We start from the raw sequence: 9,909 nt of genomic DNA, 5'->3' as shown, positions 1-9,909 counted from the left end.
CCTGAAAGGGACACAACGTTTGGTCCTACATTTCTTTCAATAGGAGGCAGCGAACAAGTGCCCATTCATGGAAACCACCCCTCCCCTTCAGATTTGTTTCCATTTCTGTCGGTCTACCAACGTCATGATGACGTTTCTCGGATAGAGGTCTATTCTGGAAACTGTCTTTCCAAGCTTGGGAAGTTGAGACCATACCTATCAGTTTGCTCATATCATGATGCCATTCCTTACCGCTGGTTGGCTCCTATCAAACATCACTGATCGACTCCGTAGTTGAGACTAACATAGCACACAAATCTGGCTGTTAGCACATGGATGTCGTCCAACTTGAGGAAATTGCCAATTACTGTTGCTGGTATCAATTTCTCAGAACTGACCTCAAAACTTCACTGACATTGTGCAGGAGGAGCACTTTACGAGACTATACTCTTACGACACTCTTCAGAAAAGTAAGCAGCAATCAAAGTAGCACGATGTACAAAGCACGCAAACAAAGTCACAGGAAACAGGGAGCCATCGCAAAGTAGCATGCATTCCATGGCAAGGCAATTAATCTTCGTTGATGTGCCTGCTATACAAGCACAACTGCATATAAACTACGGTGATATCTTTGCACCAGAAAACCCCCAAATCAAACTCAAAGTGTGATGAAGCACGGAAGACTAGGCATTTGCTTGATCCTGTACGTTAAAGAGGGGAGGATATACAGCGAAGGTTAAGGATGCTCATCCTCGAAGTAATTGAAGCGTCGAAAGTTGACCCACAAATCGTGTTCATGAACGATTCCCACATCCTTCGCAACGCACGTGCGTTCGGTTTAGTGGCCGTTCATCTTTCACCCGAAGGTGCCAGAGATGGCGGAAGAACACCTCGCTCACTGGATACAGCTTTTTTTACACAAGAGGCCAGGCCATACGTGCACAGGCAATACGAGACTAGCCGACACCCTCAGATGTGCAGAAGTTAGACAGTACTAGGGCCATGTCACCTGACATACGCATCCCACAGAGAGGACTACTATATCCTATAATGGAATATCTGTGGGAGTCGGAGCCCATGCAACGCCACTAGATGGTAACCAACACCGAAACGGCACCAGCAAGGAATTTCCGCTCCCACCAGAAAAGAAATGCAAGCGCAACAATGAGAGACTAAAAAGCACAGAAGAGATAAATGTAGCAACTCTAAATTTGGAAGGAGGTAACCCGAAGAAGTGGGAAGAACTACAGCTAAATGGTTGAACAGAAAACATGGTCATATGTGCACTAACCGAAACGCATCTACGAAATCGAGACACCGTACTTAAGTAATTATTGGACCTGGATTGGGAAGAGCAGACAGCAAGGATTGTGAAAGGAGGTGGAGTAGGTGTTATGTACAGAGTAGGAGCGAGGGTTATCACGAAACGCTGCCATGAACACCTGTGGGTAGAGTTCCAAACAGGAGCCCCCGTTCCAGCATCTTATATGGAGACTGGAAATGAAAAGAGATGGAATGATGACATTTACCAATGCCTCCAGCATAACATCCTCGAAATGGAACAAACATGACTCCCTAAGAAACGTTACTCATGGGCGATTTTAATTGCCACGATGAATTGGACGGGAAAGAGACAACACACCTACTGCGTGCCTTAACCAAAGAGCATCTTACTATCCTCAACTTAGAAAACCTCTGCTATGGACAGGGTACAGGGGAAACCAGACCTCTACAATCGATTACATTCTGGTAAGCAGCAGCCTCTTTTGGAACAGAGGGTATGGCCTGAGCATGGACGTTGACGACTCTTTGTACAGTTGTGACAGTTACTGCAACAGGGTGAGGCTAACTACTATAACACCCCTAACAATGACCAGCCCACTGGCAAGTAGCCGAACGAAAGAGAAGAAAACAAACCGTGCTGGGAAACCCACAACTAAGCTCTAGAGAATTTCTCAAGTAGTCAAGCTGACACATACGAAGAATTTTATACGTTATTGGTAAACACTGCGTTAGCAGAAACGTACGAGGAGGAAACACAAGCCATGGTATGATGCCGAACTGAAAGTGGCAATTAAGGAAAAGCAAGGAATCGACAACGCTGAAACTCTGTGTAGGAGTAAGACTACATTGCAGACGACCGTTCCACAAAGAGACTGAAACAGAGTTACGGGATGGGAGCAAGAAAGCAGGAGCTAAACTCTGGAAATACATCGCGGACCCCTCCAACAGCCAGGGCACAGAACAGAATAAGGTTTCCCCATATGGCTCCAGACTCTCCATGAAGCATGAGATAGAACAGCATCTGACGTACTTCAAGAAAGAGCAAAACACTGTGGACCAAGAACCCAACCGGAAATGACCATACCAATAAAGAGAGAAATAGGTGTAGCTTAGATGGAAAGAGGAATTAGAAGACTGCTCAATTGAAAGGAAACCAGGCCAGACGGCATGCCTAATGAATTCCTAAAGGTGCTCAAACCAACATCAGTGGACATGTTGTGAAGATGCTTCAACGAAGTCATGACTTCCTCCGCGTGGAAAGAGGCAAACATCAAACTATTATTCAAAGGGAACGGAAACTGATAGAAATTCATACTGACCAATAACCATACAAAGCAATCTAAACAATCTATTTCCAGGTATTATAACAGGATGTCTACAACAGGACTGACAACAAAGCTGTCCGGAGCACATAACCGATTCAGACGGCACAGAAGGGCATCGGATAACATCTTTATCCTAACCCAAATAATAGATTACCAACTACAAGAAAAGGTGTTATACTTAGCTCACTTCAGCTTTCAAAAAGCCTATGATGCCATACTTCATCTCCTAACATCAAAAATGCGAACAATGAACCTACCAGAAGACCCTACTTCGCTAATAGAAAGCTTACAAAAAGAAAACCACAGTACATATTACTTGGTACCATACAGGAACCAAGCAAGAGGTCGTCCTCCACCAAGAATGCCCCATGTCACCAATATTAATATTTTCATCAACGACTTGCTGGAGAATATTAATGAGTGACAGAGGAGTGTCTCACCACGAAAAGAACTGATGGAACGGAAGAACAAACGATCATTACAACCTTGGCTTTCGCTGATCATACCCCCGACGACCTCCAGTACCTCCTAAACATTTGCAGCACACGAGGAACTGCAGACATGAAATTCAACATTGACAAAGCAAAATGGATGAAATTTGGGCCAACCAATGAAGACTGTAAATTCAACATCCGGAATGAGATAGTTCAACCCACTGAGACCTACATATATACCTGGGTATAACCACACGTACGCAAGCCGATACTGAAGGTACGTCAAAAGAAAGGTCTCGCTTGGCATCTAGGACGACATTCGTGCAACCCCGACGCAGTAGGGCTGCTGTTATGGAAATCCGCGGTTGTGTCTGTCACAATACACGCAAACAATGCAATATGCTACCATTGACCGCCTCTACCAGGAACGAGAAATCTGTAGATGGATATTACGAGGAAACTTTGCACCCCCCCCCCCTAATCCCGCTATTAAAGGGGAAATGGCTTGGCCCACTTTCTCATTCAGAGACACACGATCTCAAACCACATACCTCAGACGACTGGTCCACAGCCCAGAAAACAGCTACATAAAGAGCATCTTCCAGCATATTTGCTACGAGTTGGGTGAAAAGAATACATCATGTCGACCAGATCTACAGCAGAGGCTCTACAAGAGAAAAGGTGAAGAACGAATCAGAGCGCAACAAAATTACAACGAAGGAAATGTAACAAATAGAGGGAGAGCGATGGCGAACAGCAATTCGGAAGGAACAAAGTGCGAATATCTACAAAGTGTATACAAAGATCAACGCGCACCAGAAAAATTCTACCGAGGAGACAACAGAAGTGGCCTTTTCCAGGCATGAACAGGCTCTAACACTGATATTGCAGATGGCCTCCTCTGTAAATCTTGAGAGATGGATCTCGACCATATCCTATTCTCGTGCCCGAGCCGAGAAGCCACGAGAACCGGAATCACTACCAGAATTGTTAGGTTTCTACACAAGTGACTCGCCCCACAATGCTGTGAGCAGCAAAGCGACACCTGGTGGCATGGGAAAGAGAATCAATGAAGAGATGAACGAAAGCTACTAGAGCTGCAAGAACACTGTGTAGCCTACTCTGTCGACACAGCAAACATAGAGGATCCGAGGAACGACCCAGCCAACGAACCGGGTGAACCAGCGAGAACAACATACGGGAGGCCACCTAGCGACCACGAACCCAACCTAACCTAACCCAACCCAACCTAACCTAACATGGTCTCCAGCCATTCTTCTGTGGGCTTTACTCTTCGCCTGTGGTACCGCAAGGTACCTGCCCCATTTCGAAAGGGATTACGCGAGCCTGAACCTGAACCATGTATTTAAGTAGGCCATGTGTTGGCTTCAGGCAGACTGGGTGTGGACCGAGATGGATGATACTGTACATTGTCGAGACTTAAGAGATCTGGATGGCTCATGTTGCAGGAATGCATTGTGAATGTAACCATGCACAAAAAAATCGAAGAGTATCCAGGAAATGTCAGTTGTACTCTTCAGGGCTACACGTTCAACATCGTAACTTTGATGACGAGGAATGGATTGGTCATGCCTCTGGGGAAGCGCGAAGGAATTTGTGCCTGGCACCAACTTGACACTGGTTTCAGCGCCTCGAGTTCCACTTAGAGGAGAACGATATCGCAGAATCTGCGAAGAAATGAGCAGTACTGCTTTTCATGTGTGGTGAGATTACGTTTGAGACCCTCATAGGCTTGGTAGCACCACAGACACAGGCAGAGGCACCGTATGAGGAGGTGCTTGCAATATTGGAACGAAAATTTGACGTTTCGCCATACGTGCTCGTATGCTGCTGCAAATTTCAACAGAACCAGTGAAGGTGTGGAAGAGTATACTGCCGCAAATTAAAGGCTCCGACCCAAAGTAGGAACTTTTGGTCAGGAACTGATGTTCTAGCTGCCACATGAGTCCCAACCACGACTCCAGCAACAGGAACACCAGTCACAACTCACTCAATTCCACCGGGGCCAAGCCAAACTACCACCACGTATACAGCAGCAATGCAGCAATTGCCTGGTACAACACATGCAACAGCGGAGGTAACTGACATCAATTCAAGGTTACCGTTAAGCGTAATGCAGAGGGATAGGTTTGTTTGTGGAATTTGCGACCCCCCTTGCTGCAGCAGTTATTGCTGGCAGACTGGAAAACTTTCGAACAGGTATACGCAATTGCGTTGGCAACGGAAACACCAGGAGAGCAACATCGTCAGATTTGGTCAGTGACATAACTAGCCGCTGGTAACTTCGCAGGCACGAGAACAAAGGAGGCTGCAAAACCGAAGTGTTTCTGGTGCTTGGGTCCGCTGCGAAGCAGCATGTCCACACATCAAGGATGTTTGAGTTCTGTACACAAAATGGGGCACACAGAGAAAACTCGCACAGAAAAAGTGTTACTCAGAGCAAAACAAACACAAGAACGGAATAATAGGAACCAAGTGGGACAAGCAGAGTCCGGGTACCAGTGCAGTATTTTCAGTGACTGTGAAACAGCAGCCTAAGTTTGAAGTCGTCGTACACTTAACGAGGTACCACTGAAGGTGGAGGTAAATTCCGGTGCAGCTTTTTTAATGATTGATTGATGAGAGCACCTTCAAGCAGTTGTGACCACAGGGCCCTCCATTCCTGCATAGGGACAAAATTGCTCTCCAGATCTGGACAGGTCATGGGTTGGCCGTCTCTGGAAAAATAGCTGTCACACCGGGTTTCCATGAGAAGGCACACGTATTAAACCTCGGATTCGCTCGCAGTTCTGGGGTTCTAGGGACTGGTTCTCAAAAGTTTGGGAATCGCCGTTGAAGAAACCCACAATGTGAAGACTCTGTGGATTTTCCACATCCGTTTTCTGACAATCTGGAAGGACACAAGGGTGAACCATTGCACATAGTCTTGATGACGGAAGCGGAACCAAAGTTCTTGAAATATCGCAAGTACTGTTTGCACTGCAGGAAGCCATGAAAAGCCAGAACAGGCTCATTGAGCAAGGAGTACTAGAGTTTGTGAAGGTGCTGGCATGGGCTATGCCAGTGGTTGCTGCTAGAAAACAGACCGGACAATAAGACTGTGGTGGCTACCACAGTACTGGTGCAAAGGGTCGAAGAAGCTCTACAACTCCCCACTTGCCTCTGTCTTCACAGGGTGATCAATGTTTGTGCTCTAATCTTCGTCAGCAAAGTGTGTTGTTCACCCCCAGGGAATCTTGCTGTTCTTGTGGAGCCCCATTGTTCGAGACATCTTACGAAGCTAATGCCCTAATGCACCCGGCCATAAAAAATCCTACAGCAATTTCGAACCTGAGTTACCAGGCGAAAGGCTACACTGTGGAGCATACACGACATTCTGCACTCATCATCACTGCAGCCTCCGTACGAAACTCGGCCCGCAATTTTGAGGACATGGCGTCTTTGAACCAAACAGTATTGTCAGGCTGCACCTTCAATCTGCAGATGGAGGCTTTCCACGAAGCAGAATGACAAACCTGGGCCTGGTAATTTTTTTTCTTTTCTTCTTTTGCATTTCAGGAACGGACATCACACTGGCTTGGAACACCCCGTGGTTCATACAGAGCGCAGCACTGTGTCGACACATTCTTCCAAAGTGGTGATATTTGTTTTTGCTCTTCCTTGTAGGTGTTTAACTGCATGGTTAGAGTAATGCGAGAAGTTTAAGCAGGCCTGCAATTCCAACCTTGCTGTCTTGCCTTTCACACGTTTCATGTGGCGCATCACTTGTGCTGTTTTGACTTTTCAGTTTCATGTTGGTGTCTGAAGACGCTGCCTGAAGCAGATGTTTGGTTGCTCTTGTGTGGCCATTACTGTCTGGCTTTTCGTTCTTCTTTCAGGTCCAGCCATCTGTGGTTGAGCCACGCGTGTAACTCAGGACTCCCGGGATCTCCAAGACGTTGGTACTGTAGCGGTCCGTAGACAGCTGCAACGTACACACCACTACGGCCACACCTCAAGGCATCAGCTAGTCACTTCCATCGGCACACTTGCGGAGTAAGGTCACAAAGGTTGAGAAGCTCCCCAGCACATCCGCCTTCGGGGCATTCCATCTTCGATCAGGACTCGTGCAGAAGAACACCATCCGTTCTGGAGTGAGGCCACGGGTTATGCTCAAGAGCCAGGAGATTAGTAGATGGACATCACCACCTGCTTGCTTCATGGTGCTATGTGGCATTTTCTACCCGGAGCATAGTGCGAAAAGTAAGTGCAAAATTTCGAGATGGCTCGAGCATCGCAGCATGTAACTGGAAAGCAGACTTCCAGAACTGTGTGCAGAGGAAGCTGATTTTTGCTCCATACTGACTGGTACTAAGTGAAATGTTACTGTCTTAAATTTAGGTCTGCAGCAGTTTGCATTGCTACCAAGCATGACTCAACTCTACAGATCACAGCAAATCGCCATTGGAAGCCCGTAGACACGGGATATCCTCTTCAGCAACAAACACCAGCACGTGGGAGCATCCTTCACCCGAAAAGCAGTGTGTGTCTCTCCCCATCAGCACAGCTGAAAGACAGTACTGACGTTCTTGACGTGCTTGTATCGAGCAGTTCTTGTGAGTGATGTGGAATGGACTGGACTGTTCGACACAAACTGACCAGTATTGTTGTCGTCGCTCTTGTATGTCGGTATCATTCTGCCTAGAAGTTGTCCAAGGATGTTCTTATGTATCTCCCAATGACGGCATTGTTGGCATAGTGCACTTTTCGCATCAAAATTTTTCTCTTTCTATAATCATCCGTTCACATTGGCTCTCGCTACATCTTGGTCCATATTGATGCAGATTACATTTGACTTGCATGCTGAATGTGAATGTTGCATGATGAACGTTGCGCGAGGGATCCGTCGCGCCGCAATCGTTCCGCCGTCCGAACCGTCCCGTGAACCGCGACCGACACCGATGCCGTGTGTGCATGCATTCTTGACTGAGTGTGCGTACACTTTCTACTAACTGCTAACATCAGTTGAATGTAGTGTGCCAGGTGGACCAAGCACTGTAGTTACAGCATATTTGCTTTGAAACTGTAGTTACGTATGTCATTATGCCTGCCATGCCGTGGAATGTAAATTCAACTGATTGGTGTTTATTTATGATTCCATTCGTTACCTTTTAAAATGATTCATTTCCTTGAATTGTCGCCGGAATCGTTTCGCTGATAGTTTTGTAGCAAGAATAATTTGAGGTTTTATACATGCATTGTGCACTTGTACTTTAGGTTTTGTTATTGTCATTTTGTAATACAGTCTTGCCTCATTAATGTGGACAACTTCAGTTGTGGACTATTTTTGTGAGGACCAAATCTTTCCATGCATTTTCGTCTCATTAGTATGAAGACTCTTTGCAGGACCATTCATTGTCCGAAAGGTACAAAAGACGTGTAGTCCATCTCGTTATTACGCACAGTTATACATACCGTACAGTATATTACGTACAGTGTGAAGGACCAGCCTCTTCCCAAATTCTACACGGGAACCTTTGAAAATAGGACGTTCCGTTGCACAAGGGGAGCTATGTTGTCTCCATCAGTGCTTGCCAGTTACGCACCAGACGACATTACAATTTCAACGAAACTAGTTTCTTTTACAAGCTTGAAGACCCTCTTCCACACTTGCTTCCGGACCTGCCGCTGGAAAGAAATGGTGCAAAGTTACCGTTGAACTGACGTGCAACGCGTGCAAGACCGACAAGGTAAAGCTTAGTTACAGAAAAAGAAACAAAAAAATCAAGCGACCTAGGTGCTTTGGAAAGATGCTCGATCCTTCATCTTACTGCACTTGCGAAGCCAACAAGAATGTCTGGATGACTTCGAACATCTTAAGGTGGTTTCTTCAGCAGTTCGGTCACACGCTGAGCAACCACGGTCTGAAAGTTATTGCTGTAGCAGACTGCGCTTGTTGCCATTCCGTCTCAGCGGAGAAGTTCTCCAATCCTGGGCTGTTCTATCTCTTACCGAATGTGACAGCCACAACTAACCCCTGGATGCTGGGATTATTCGAGCGACCGAAGCGCGCTGCAGAGTAGCTTTTGTGAGGCGTTACCTTCAATGCAGTGAAAATAATGAACTGGACTGTCAGCTTTCTGTGGTGAGAATAGCATGGGATGCAGCAGGCCTACAACCATTGTGAACTGCTGGCAACACGTTGGTATCCTACCACCTGAGGACAGTGATCAAAACGACAACCCCCATGGACAATCTTCCTCTCGCAAGACTTCAGTCGTGCCTACTAGAAGCTGGAGCAATAAAGCCTCAAGCAGCTGCTGAACAGTTCCTCGCTATCAACGAAGAGGAAGATTTGGAAGAAGAGCTCACCGACTAAGCAATTCTGGAGGCATTGGGGCAGGTTGTCTCGGATCCAGTCTTCACGTCTTCAGTTTGTTCAGCTGTGAAGTTGACGACTTGAGCAAAGCCAAGCCAACGGTCTCATCTGCTATGGCTCAAGTAGGACTACAAACAGCTCTTAAATTCATTGAGGACAATGGTGAAAAGCAGCAGGATCTACAGGTTGCCGATGTTTTGCGAAGCTTAAATGGATGTGCAACCAGGTATATACGTGGAAGTCACTAATTCGGGAATTTTTTTCAACAAATCGTCGTTTTTATTTCCTTGGTATTCGATAATATGGACTATGGATGATTTTGGTCGGGGGTGAAAGTGTCCATATTAACGAGGCATGACTGTAATTGTGTTTTGTGTAACACCGCATGTTTCATTTGCAGGTTTGAAGTGTGTATCTTGGGGCTATGAAATGAAAAATTGTTTGTACCCTGTGTGCTTTTGCTTATATTCATCTCTCATTTTGTCATTAAAAAAAATTGTTTTGGGTA

The 9,909-nt window shown here is 46.1% G+C and overlaps 1 long non-coding RNA gene across 1 annotated transcript; it reads left to right on the top strand.

Moving 5' to 3' along the window:
• The first annotated feature begins 307 nt into the window (after positions 1-307).
• On the top strand, positions 308-9,909 carry LOC135386274 (uncharacterized). Its single transcript, XR_010420648.1, has 2 exons — positions 308-7,285; positions 7,424-9,909. It is a non-coding gene; the product is annotated as an uncharacterized LOC135386274 (long non-coding RNA).

The sequence above is a fragment of the Ornithodoros turicata genome, chromosome 2, assembly GCF_037126465.1.
Source record: "Ornithodoros turicata isolate Travis chromosome 2, ASM3712646v1, whole genome shotgun sequence".
NCBI classification, from domain to species: domain Eukaryota; kingdom Metazoa; phylum Arthropoda; class Arachnida; order Ixodida; family Argasidae; genus Ornithodoros; species Ornithodoros turicata.
This window is presented reverse-complemented; position numbering and strand designations above follow the sequence as displayed.